The sequence below is a fragment of the Capricornis sumatraensis genome, chromosome 19 (genome assembly GCF_032405125.1).
Source record: "Capricornis sumatraensis isolate serow.1 chromosome 19, serow.2, whole genome shotgun sequence".
Taxonomy (NCBI): Eukaryota; Metazoa; Chordata; class Mammalia; order Artiodactyla; family Bovidae; genus Capricornis; species Capricornis sumatraensis.
In genome coordinates this window covers 73,562,424-73,574,661 of record NC_091087.1, presented here as the reverse complement: position 1 = coordinate 73,574,661, position 12,238 = coordinate 73,562,424, and the positions used below count along the sequence as shown (strand labels likewise).

Sequence of the window (12,238 nt, the reverse complement as noted above, 5' to 3'; positions counted from 1 at the left end):
ACCGACTGAGTATCTATTATAATGAAGCAGAGACTTACACTTTCTGACAAGACACAGTAACAGAAATGGGATTTGCCCTACTTCCTGAAACAACCAAAAAGCTAAGCTAAAACATATGGAATAACGGTTTGAAAGGCATGGATTTCAGGCAGTGAAAGACAGAGACTCCTGAGAGATGGGAAGCAAATGCCCAGCTTTCTCCTTCAACAGAATTCCCAGGTTGCAGCATGGGCAGAAAGAGCCCAGGTGCCGTTCATCAGACACAGGTGTTGGAATTTGCAAGGCACAGTCCAAGAGAGGACAGAGCTGCACAGAGACAACTCCAGAGAGTGCAGCAGCCTCCTTAAGCTACTCAGCAGATGACTGGCCAGCACGTCTGTGTCAGAAACTACTGGAGCTGAAACGGCACCTGAAAAGAGCAGAGACCCGGTGCTCACCCAGGGCCAGCAGCAGCGCCTGTTCCCACCAAGTAGACTGGAAGAATTCATTAATTCATCGAGCACTGGGCTCATAATCGGGGCGTATCATCTCAGTAGAGGGGATAATTAGCCGCAGAGTGACTATGACCGCAGGCCTTCCTTGTTGTTCAGTTGCCGCGTCTGACTCTTTGCGACCCCATGGACTGAAGCACTCCAGGTGCCCTGTCCTTCACCATCTCTTGGAGTTTGCTCAAATTCATGCCCCCTGAGTTGGTGATGCCATCCAACCATCTCATCCTCTGGTGTACCCTTTTCCTTTTGCCTTTGATCTTTCCCAGCATCAGGGTCTTTTCCAATGAGTTAGCTCATTAGTCCTTCCTGCTGCTGCTGCTAAGTCGCTTCAGTCGTGTCCAACTCTGTGCGACCCCATAGACGGCAGCCCACCAGGCTCCCCCGTCCCTGGGATTCTCCAGGCAAGAACACTGGAGTGGGTTGCCATTTCCTTCTCCAGTGCGTGAAAGTAAAATGTGAAAGTGAAGTCGCTCAGTCGCTCAGTCGGGTCACTCTTAGCAACCCCATGGACTGCAGCCCACCAGGCTCCTCCGTCCATGGGATTTTCCAGGCAAGAGTACTGGCCACTGCCACTACCTTCTCCTTAGTCCTTCCTAACACCTCTTAAAAGCAAGAATCAAAAGGATCAAATTGTTTGCAAGTAACTTAACTGCATCCAAAGCAAAGCTCCAGAACATTAGCAGAAATAAGTAAGTATGCAGTATTCATCAACACAAAATCCACATAGTCAGGCATCCAATAAAAAATTAATTACCAGACACATAAAGCAGCATGAATGATATAATCTGTAACAAGAAGGAAAACCCATCAATTGAACACACCTGGGACTGACACAACAGCAGAATTAACAGATAAGGCTAAAACAACATTATGTGTTTATAAAGTGAGGTGGAGACATGAAGATATAGAAAAGACATAAACTATATGAGATGAAGACGACAACGTGAGATGAAAAATTCACTGGGTGGGAATTAACAAAAAAGCGTAGACGCTGCAGAAAATTACTGAACTTGAAGACAACAAAGGGAATCACCAAATGAAACGCATGGAAAAAAAATACAATGCTAAAGAGAAGAAGAGCACCCGTGAGCTGTGGGACAACTCTCAGAGGCCTAACACACACGCTACTGGAGTCTCTAAAGGAGTATGGCGCAGGGGGCAGAAAAAAGTGTTTGCAGAGATAAGGGCCAAATACTTTCCCAAATTTGATAAAAATTATAAATGAACTCCAAACACAAGAAAAAGAAGAAAACTACACCAAGGCCCATCGTAATCAAGGTGCTTGATTAAAAAGAATAAAAGAAAAAGATTGTAAAAAGCAGCCAGAGGGGAACAAAAAGATACACTAGGTTCAAAGGAACAGAGACAGGAAAGGCAGCCGACTTCTCGTGGAAAACGATGCAAGCAGGAAGAGAGCGTAGCACAATTTTTTAAGGATTAAACTCTGACCTGCTGCTCTACACCCACCAGAGGTATTATGGGTTCAGCTCCAGCGCACTGCAATAAAGTGAATATCAAAATAAAGCTAGTCACACGAGGTGGTTGGTTTCCCAGTGCCTATACAAGTTATATTGAAACCATATTATAGTATATTAAGTATACTATTAAGTATATTAAGTATACTATAGTATATTAAGTATAGTATATCAAGTCCAATAGCCTTATGTCTAAAAATGCTAACCATTATCTGAGCCTTCAGAGAGTCATAATCTTTTTGCTGGTGAAGGGTTTGAAATATTTTGAGAATTACCTAAGTGTGACACCAGGACCCAAAGTGGGCGGAACGGTTGGGAAAATGGTGCCAGTAGAGTTGCCTGTCACAGGACGGCCACAGATCTTCAATGTGTCACAAACACAGGGCCCACAAAGTGTAATAAAATGAAGCGCAATGAAATGAGGTGCGCCTGCATACCCTTCAAAATCAAAGGCAAAAGAATGACTTTCTCAGGCAAACAAACGCTAGAAGAATTAATCGCTGGTAGACCTCAGGGGTGGGCTTCCCTGATAGCTCAGCTGGTAAAGAATCCACCTGCAAAGCAGGAGGCTCCGGTTCGATTCCTGGGTTGGGAAGATCCCCTCAAGGAGGGCATGGCAACCCACTCCAGTACTCTTGCCTGGAGAATCCTGATGAACAGAGGATCCTGGTGGGCTATCGTCTATGGAGTCGCAAAGAATCAGACACAACTGAGCGACTATCCTGGAGAAGGCGATGGCACCCCACTCCAGTACTCTTGCCTGGAAAATCCCATGGATGGAGGAGCCTCGTAGGCTGCAGTCCATGGGGTCGCTGGGAGTTGGACACGACTGAGCGACTTCACTTTCACTTTTCACTTTTATGCACTGGAGAAGGACATGGCAACCCACTCCAGTGTTCCTGCCTGGAGAATCCCAGGGACGGGGGAGCCTGGTGGGCTGCCGTCTGTGGGGCCGCACAGAGTCGGACACGACTGAAGTGACTCAGCAGCGGCAGCAGCAGAGCGACTATCCACAGCGCAGCACAGACCTCAGAGGCAAAGAACCCACCTGCCGAACAGGAGACGTGGGCTCACTCCCTGGGTTGGGAAGGTCCCCTGGAGAAGGAAAAGGCAACCCACTCCAGTATTCTTGCCTGGGAAATCCCTTGGACAGAGGAGCCTGGTGGGCTATAGTCCCCATATGGTTGCAAAGAGTCGGAAACAACTTAGCGACTAAACAACAACACACGTCTACTACAAAAGAAATTTAAGAAAGTCCTTCAAGCAGAAGAAAACTGGTATCAGATGGATATTGGAATGAAGAATACTGAAAATGGCAATTATTTGGGTAAGTATAAGAGGGTTTAGGGATTGGGGGCAGGAGAAGGGGATGACAGAGGATGAGATGGCTGGATGGCATCACTGACTCGATGGACGTGAGTCTGAGTGAACTCCGGGAGTTGGTGATGGACAGGGAGGCCTGGCGTGTTGCGATTCATGGGGTCACAAAAAGTCGGACACGACTGAGCAACTGAACTGAACTAAACTGAACTGAAGAGGGTTTAAGAAATAGAGGAAAACAATAGAATGGGAAAGACTAGAGATCTCTTCAAGGGAACATTTCATGCAAAGATGGACTCGATAAAGGACAAAAATGGTAGGGACCTAACAGAAGCAGAAGATATTAAGAAGAGGTGGCAAGAATACACAGAAGAACTGTACAAAAAAGATCTTCATGACCCAGATAATCACGATGGTGTGATCACTCACCTAGAGCCAGACATCCTGGAATGTGAAGTTAAGTGGGCCTTAGGAAGCACCAATACAAACAAAGCTAGTGGAGGTGATGGAATTCCAGTGGAGCTATTTGAAATCCTAAAAGATGATGCTGTGAAAGTGCTACACTCAATATGGCAGCAAATTTGGAGAACTCAGCAGTGGTCACAGGACTGAAAAAGGTCAGTTTTCATTCCAATCCCAAAGAAAGGCAATGCCAAAGAATGCTCAAACTACCGCACAATTGCACTCATCTCACACGCTAGAGAAGGAAAGGGCAACCCACTTCAGTATTCTTGCCTGGAGAATCCCATGGACGGAGGAGCTTGGTGGGCTACAGTCCATGGGTCACAAAGAGTCGGACACGACTGAGCGACTTCACTTTCACTTTCACACGCTAGTAAAGCGATGCATAAAATTCTTCAAGCCAGGCTTCAGCAATGCATGAACCGTGAACTTCCAGATGTTCAAGCTGGTTTTAGAAAAAGCAGAGGAACCGGAGATCAAATTGCCAACATCCGCTGGATCATGGAAAAAGCAAGAGAATTCCAAAAAAACATCTATTTCTGCTTTACTGACTATGCCAAAGCCTTTGACTGTGTGGATCATAATAAACTGTGGAAAATTCTGAAAGAGATGGGAATACCAGACCACCTGACCTGCCTCTTGAGAAGCCTGTATGCAGGTGAGGAAGCAACAGTTAGAACTGGACATGGAACGACAGACTGGTTCAAAAGGAGTACGTCAAGGCTGTATATTGTCACCCTGTTTATTTAACTTATATGCAGAGCACATCATGAGAAATGCTGGGCTGGAAGCACAAGCTGGAATCAAGATTGCCGGGAGAAATATCAATAACCTTAGATATGCAGATGACACCACCCTTATGGCAGAAAGTGAAGAGGAACTAAAGAGGCTCTTGATGAAAGTGAAAAAGATGAGGGAAAAAGTTGGCTTAAAGCTCAACATTCAGAAAACTAAGATCATGGCATCCGGTCCCATCACTTCATGGCAAATAGATGGGGAAACGGTGGAAACAGTGGCTGACTTTATTTTTCTGGGCTCCAAAACCACTGCAGATGGTGATTGCAGCCATGAAATTAAAAGACGCTTACTCCTTGGAAGGAAAGTTATGACCAACCTAGACAGCATATTCAAAAGCAGAGACATTACTTAAAAAGCAGAGAGTCAGCAAAGGTCTGCCTAGTCAAGGCTATAGTTTTTCCAGTGGTCATGTATGGATGTGAGAGCTGGAGTATAAAGAAAGCTGAGCGCTGAAGAATTGATGCTTTTGAACTGTGGTGTTGGAGAAGACTCTTGAGAGTCCCTTGGACTGCAAGGAGATCCAACCAGTCCATCCTAAATGAGATCAGTCCTGGGTGTTCACTGGAAGGACTGATGTTGAAGCTGAAACTCCAGTAGTTTGGCCACCTGATGCAAAGAACTGACTCATTGGAAAAGACCCTGATGTTGGGAAAGATTGAGGGCAGGAGGAGAAGGGGACGACAGAGGATGAGATGGTTGGAGGGCATCACTGACTCAATGGACATAGGTTTGGGTGGACTGCGGAAGCTGGTGATGGACAAGAAGGCCTGGCCTGCTGCAGTTCATGGGGTCACAAAGAGTTGGACATGACTGAGCGACTGAACTGAACTGACTGAACTGAGAATGCATCTTTAACTTGTCACAGTTAGCCTTTAAGTGACTGTACACTGTGTCATGTAAATATGTTTACAGCAGCAGACTTCCATTTCTTCTACCCCAGTCTTTCTGCTGTTGTTGCCATACATCTTCTCTGTATGTTATAAACCCCATGGTGTATTATTTTTAGGAAACAGTTCTATTTTAAAGAGATTTAAATAAAGATGCATTCTAGAAAAGCTAAATACATGAGACCAAACAACAGTGATAGTTTCGGACTTCCCCGGTGGTGCAGAGGATATGAATATGCCTGCCAATGCAGAGGACGTGGGTTTGATCCCTGGTCCAGAAAGATCTCACATGCTATGGAGCAACTAAGCGTGTGAACCACAACTACTCAGTCCACGCCCTTGAGCCCACGAGCCGCAGCTACCAAGTCCATGTACGCTGGGGCCTGAATGTCTCAGCTACTGAAGCCCATGCCTGGAGCATGCACTCCACAAGAGAAGCCCCCAGGGTAAGAAGCCCGTGCAAGTAGCCCCTACTTGCCACAACTAGAGAAAGCTCTCACGAAGCAACGAAAACCCAGCACAGCCAAGAATAAATTTAAAAAGGTTTTTTTTTTAAAAAACAGTGATAGTTTAAAAGCCGACAAAAGAGATAAAATGTAATCACAAAAAAACATTCAGTTGGTCAAAAAGAAAGCAGAAAACGAGGAAAAGGGAACAAAAGCCAGATAGAATAAAGAGGGAAAAAATATAGCAAACTGGTAGATTTAAACCCAACAATATCAATACTCACAACAAAAGTTAATGGTTTGACCACCCCAATCAAAAGGCAGAGATTGCTTGACTGAATAAAAGTATAAGACTCAACCATATACTGTCTATGATACATCCACTTTAATATAAAGATACACATGGGTCAAAAACAAAAGGAAAGCAAAAGATTTGCCATGGTAACACTAGTCAAGAGAGAGTTGGAAGGGCTATACTACCACACAAAGTCGGTTTTGGAGAAAATAATGTTAATAGTGATAAAAGGATCATTTTACAGTTATAAAGGACAATTTAATTAACAATACCAATACTTATGTACTGCATAACATGAAGCACTTGATGCAACTGCAAGAAACAGAAATAGAAAATAAAAAACTCCAATGACAATAGCAGCAAAAAATGAAAGACTCACATTTATGAGTCTAAAAAATACAGGGGAATCTACATGCTTAAAACTTCAGAGATGACCAAAATGGGGAGATATGCTGTGTTTATAGATCGAAAGGTTCAATATTGTTAAGATATCAATTCTCTCCAAATGTACGTGTTTAATACAATTCTAATTAAAACCCTTGAAAGATAGTTTGTAAATAAAGACAAGCTGATTCTAAAATTAATTTGGAGAGATAAAATAACTAGAAAAGCTAAACAATTTGAAAAAGAATAAAAAGGTTGGCGCGTTCACATGACTTGATCTCAAAATTTAATACAAAGCTAATGGATTTCCCCAGCGGCTTAGATGGTAAAGAATCTGCCTGCGCTGCAGGAGACCTGATTTAACCCCTGGGTTGGGAAGATCCCCTGGAGAGGGGAATGGCTACCCATTCCAGTATTGTTGCCTGGAGCATTCCATGGACAGAGGAGCCTGGCAAGTTACAATCCATGGGGACACAAAGATTTGGACGGAACTGAGTGAACTCAGGGAGTTGGTGATGGACAGGGAGGCCTGGCGTGCTGTGATTGATTCATGGGGTCACAAAGAGTCACTGAACTGAACTGATGGTTTAAATCACCACCTGAAAGAAATCTGCAGACTACTGAAGCTTCATTTTTAATATACCACCTCCTTTCGTTCAAAAGGCCCTTTCCCCTCTCATTTGCAAACTATCTTTACCCTTACAACACATAAAACTTTCCAGAACACACTGTAAACATCAGATATAAAAACCGAAGGAGAGTATCCAACATCAGTCCTTAACTGGAGTCCTTAACTGGACGATCACCAAGGGGATCTCGGCATGAAACCTCCAGTAAGGACCAGAGGGAAACCCTCTGCTCTTATTAGAAAACGCTGACTTGAACCCCAAGCATAAAAGAAAACTTGCAAGGCACCATCTCGTCACTGACAAGCAGTACAGATTAAAATATGGCGATGAACTCATTTCCCCTGGAAACTCAACATGGATCCCGATAAGGAGAGTACTACTGTTACACTACACACCAGGAGGGGTTTTTTTCTTTTTTTTAAAGAAAAACATATTTACTGATTTTTGATGATGGCAAATGAGATACATAACCATATGAAATTTTTTAAAATTACAAAAATAGAGTAAAAGGGGAAGATCCACATAAACTCACCACGTAGAGGCAGCTACTACTAGCAGTTGGCTCTACGCTCCTCTAGAACACAGTCTCTCTGAGACGGTAAGGTGGACTGCGGAAGCGCACCCCTGAGTCAGAGTCACTGACTTCTATGGAGTAATCCAGCCCCACAGAGATGGGTGATTCCAGAGAGGTCTACCTTGATGTGAAGCACCTCTGAGCCAGCCACTCCACTCAACCGGTGACCAAAACAACTCCCTTTCCGACCTGCAGGCCATATTCATCTGTGACTAAGACTAGCCTTAGTGCCCTCGCCTAGGCAGGAAACTATCGAGTGAGGGTTACTGAGCTCTGATCAGGACTTGTGCTAAATTCCGCGGAAGAAGCCGGGGCAAGCTGTTTTCTCTGGAACTGAGAGCCCTGGGGGAGTTAGAGTTGTCACAGGCAGCAGGGAAGGCTTAATCTCAGGGGTCGGGGCAGGCAGGCCATTCAGTGTGACCCGAGACACAGCGCGATGCCCCAGCAAAGCGATGCCCCAGGAAATGTTTCTGAGCCGCTCCCAGGCCGTGCTGGTAGAACTCCTTGAGAGGAGTGCTTCTCACACTTTTTGGTCTCAGGACCCCTTTAAACTCCTGCAAGTTATTGAGGATCCAAAGAACTTTTGTTATTAGAGTTCTGTCTATGGACATTGACAGTATTAAAAATTAAAGCAGAGAAATTAAAAAAAAAATTTGCTCATTAAAAAATAATAAACTCATGTCAATATAAATTTATAAAAACTACTTTTTTCATAACTAACATTAGTTATTTCATAAAACAACTCATATTAAATAAAAAGATTTCCTAAAACAAATTCAGTGAGAAAAATGGCACCGTGTCACATTTTTCCAAACTTCTTTACTATCTGGTTTAATAAAAAAAAAAAAAAAAGAACCACAAAGCTGAAATCTTCTATCTGCTATGCTCAGAATGTTCACTTGGTTGAAATACAGGAAGAAAAACCTGTCTCCAGCACTTAGGTAGTTGGAAAAGCGAGGCGTGATCAACAGCGCTTCTAGATAACTGTGGACTTCTCTGATACTTTACCCAAACTTGACAAGTGGTAGTTCACTAAAGGTTACCTATTCTGTGGAATCCTAAATCTTATCAATTAGAGGGGTCTCTAATTCCTGAAAACCCCGTGATGTGTCTTGCACTCTGAATGGCTTTCCGGCCAATGAATGGTTTTATAACATCATCTGTTTGTCATTTGGAAAATACTGGCCTCACTGAACTATGTGTATTAATGTATTGTGAACAAATTGCCTACTAGACTGAACTGCCACGCTTTTTAAAAACAGGTTTATTGAGATATTCACGTATCATACAATCCACCCCTTTAAAATGTACAATTTGGTTGTTTTCAACATATTCACAGGGCTGTGGAGGCACCACAACGTCTAGTTCCATTCACTGTGTATGCTAAGGATCCCACTCACTGGTATCGACGCCAGTCTCAGCAGGATGGCGCGCAGCACTGGGAAGCTGACGTCTGCACTGGCAGACACAAATCTTCCAAAATTCAAAGTTTCTCCTGAGAGCCTGAATTTTCTCTTTGAATGCTCAAATTTTAATCATTGACAACAAGCCTCATCAGTTATCTTCCTTAAAGTGACATCTTCATCTTATTTTGTGAGAAGATGCTCCCTGAAAACCCCATCTGAGTAACTTCTTTGTTAGTCGTTCAAGTATAAATGGTATTCCGTGAAAGAAGAGGCTATGCTGTTAACTTGGTTTTGCTATGAGAAAAATGCCAATGTCTGAAAAACAGATTAATTAGATAAGTTAATTAAATACCAGATGGCTGACTATATTTTAAAAATGGCCAAAATATTGAGATAATGGAGTTTAGGTAATTTAGCCCAAGAATCTAGACTCCAGGAACCTCCCCCATGGGCACTGCTCCCTTTTCATCCTCATCTCCCTGAACCTAAGCTATTTTAATCTGGAAAATAAAGGTCGGGCTTGATGATCTATAAGGTTCATTTAATTTCCGTTGAATGACGTATAAAAAGACACAGCTCACATGAAAAGTGCTAAACGTCATTAGCCAAGAGGGAAACACAATCCAGAACGACAGTGAGATCCTAGCTCACACTTACCAGGATGGCCACCATCAAACAGACAGACAGTAACAAGTATGGGAGAGGTGGGGAAACTGAAGCCCTCCTACCCTGCTGCTGGGAATGTGAAACGGGGCAGCCACTTTGGGAAGCAGTCTGGCAGCTCTCCAAAACGCTAAACACAGACTGTTAGCATGGGACCTATCAGTTCCACTCCTGGGTAAACACTCAAGAGAAATGAAAACATGTATGAAGCGACTCAGCAGCAGCAGCAGCAGCAGCAGCATGTACACAGAAGTCTGTACAGGAATGCTCACAGTGGCATCAGTCACAACTGCTAAGTAGCAGAAATGACACAAATGTCCATCAATGGATAAACAGATAAATAAAACGTGGAGTATATATTCATGTAGTGGAGTATTATTCAGCAATAAAAAGAAGTTCTGACACATGCTACACCATGGATGAAACGTAAAAACATTATGCAAAGAAAAAGAAGGTCGTGTACTGTATAATTCCATTTCTAAGAAATATCCAGGTTAGGCAAATCTACAGAGGCAGAAAATAGCGGAGCGGTTACCAGGGGCAGGGGTGGGGAGTTAGGAAGAGTGGCAGTAACTGTTAATGGGTACGGGATTTTTTTTAGGGGGATGAAAAATATTACAAAATTATACGTGCTGATGCCTGCACAACCCTGTGAACAGACTGAACCGAACTGTACATTTTAAAGGGGTGGATTGTACTTATGAATTACCCGTCAATAAATCTGTTAAAAAATATAGCAGCCCAGTCTAACAGGCAACATATTTAAAAGAAGTAAGCATAAAAGTGCAACATCTCTAGAGCTTTGGATTCTTCAAAGTCAGTGGGAATAAATGTCTGTAAAAATACTAAGACAGGGACTCCCTTCGCAGTCCAGTGGTGAAGACTCTGTGTTTCCACTGCAGGGTACACGGGTTCGATCCTTGGTTAGGGAATTAGGATCCCATGGGCCATGTGGTGCAGCCAAAAAAAAAAGCAAAACACACACCAGGCAACCCTTCAAGCAAGGCTCAGTGGTAAGCACACCAGGGGCAGTTGGGATGGAACTGCGAAGGGGCCCACCTCTGCACCTGCCCCGCTGGGTCCAGGCGCTGCACCTTGAGTCCTGCACCCTCTCTGCTTCTGAGAGGGCCAGAAATGCTGCGAGTACCTCCTTGCGCACCTTCGTGGGACGCTCTAGCTCACCTCGCACCAGGTTTCTCTCCGCACCTTCTTCCCACCACGTGGGCGGTCCTGCAACTCTCCTCTCTCCCCATTTCCCCGTCTTTCATGGCCCCACCTTAACCAAAAACGACACGTTACTGATCCCAGGTCTGGGAAGGCGCACATCTTGCTCACCACTCTTATTTCCTCACCTAAAACCGTCTTCAGGGGATGCTCAGCAAGGGTCTGCTATGTGCATTAGAGGCAAGATGCCCAGGACTCTGAAGATGGTCTGCGTTGCCTGAACAGGAACAAAGCTAAGAGGGTGGGAGAGCCTGGTTATTAGGGCACGGTTTTAACAGGGAGGCAAGAAGTAACGATCACTTCATCTGAAACAAGTCTCAAGAGCGTGAGGTATGCTAAGTAGTTCTGGCAACAGGCCACCTTGGTGAAAGACCCAGCAGAGACCAGGGCCCGCGAGCAGTGCAGGGCAGGAATCCAGTCCACACCCGGCCAGCCTGGGCCTCGATGCCCCTTGCAGACCCCTCCCTCCCGGGGAGAGAGCAGGACTCAGGGGCTGCCGGCAGCCCAGGCCCCGTCCAAACAGAAGAAGCTTCCACACGGTCATCTAATACAAATAAATTGAGTGTTTATAATAGATGCCATATAGATACATTTAATTCAAAAATAGAATACATTTAATATACAGTAAAGCAGCATTTAAAGTCAATGGAGAAAGGGGAATATTCATCACATGATGTAGGGACTAATGATTTTTCAATCATTTTAGAAGACACAGTCATATCCCTACCCTGAGACATTTAAAAAAAAAGGTTCCAGGAGGGCTGCAAAACATCTTGTGAACAACAGAATTATCAGAGTGTTAGAAGATATTAGAGCTTTCTCTCTGTGATTCTGCGGTTTGGGAGGCCCTTCCATAGTAACTGAGAGTGGAAATTAAGGAGAGAAAAAGACATTCCCTGATTTTCCTTAGTCTGAATGAGAGAGGCTTTAAAGGATTTACTGATCAGTACACACCTGCCAGGGGATAGTGAAGGAAAGGGAGGCCTGGCGTGCTGCAGACCATGGGGTTGCCAAGAGTCGGACACGACTTAGTGACGAACAATAGGCCTGTGACGGTTCTTCAGGTAGGCGTCCGGGGAAGAACCCAGACGGGCCTCACAGCCCTGGGCGGACGACAGGCTGGTAAAGTCTGACCTTTAAGAGCTAACCAAAATAAAGGAAGCAAGCTGATCTCTCAACTTCGG

The 12,238-nt window shown here is 44.3% G+C and overlaps 1 protein-coding gene across 6 annotated transcripts in view; it reads right to left on the bottom strand.

Annotated features, from left to right (window-relative positions):
* Positions 1-12,238, bottom strand: part of PPP2R5C (protein phosphatase 2 regulatory subunit B'gamma) — a 136,781-nt gene that overhangs the window by 40,122 nt on the left and 84,421 nt on the right. The gene's annotated exons all lie outside the window — the stretch shown is intronic.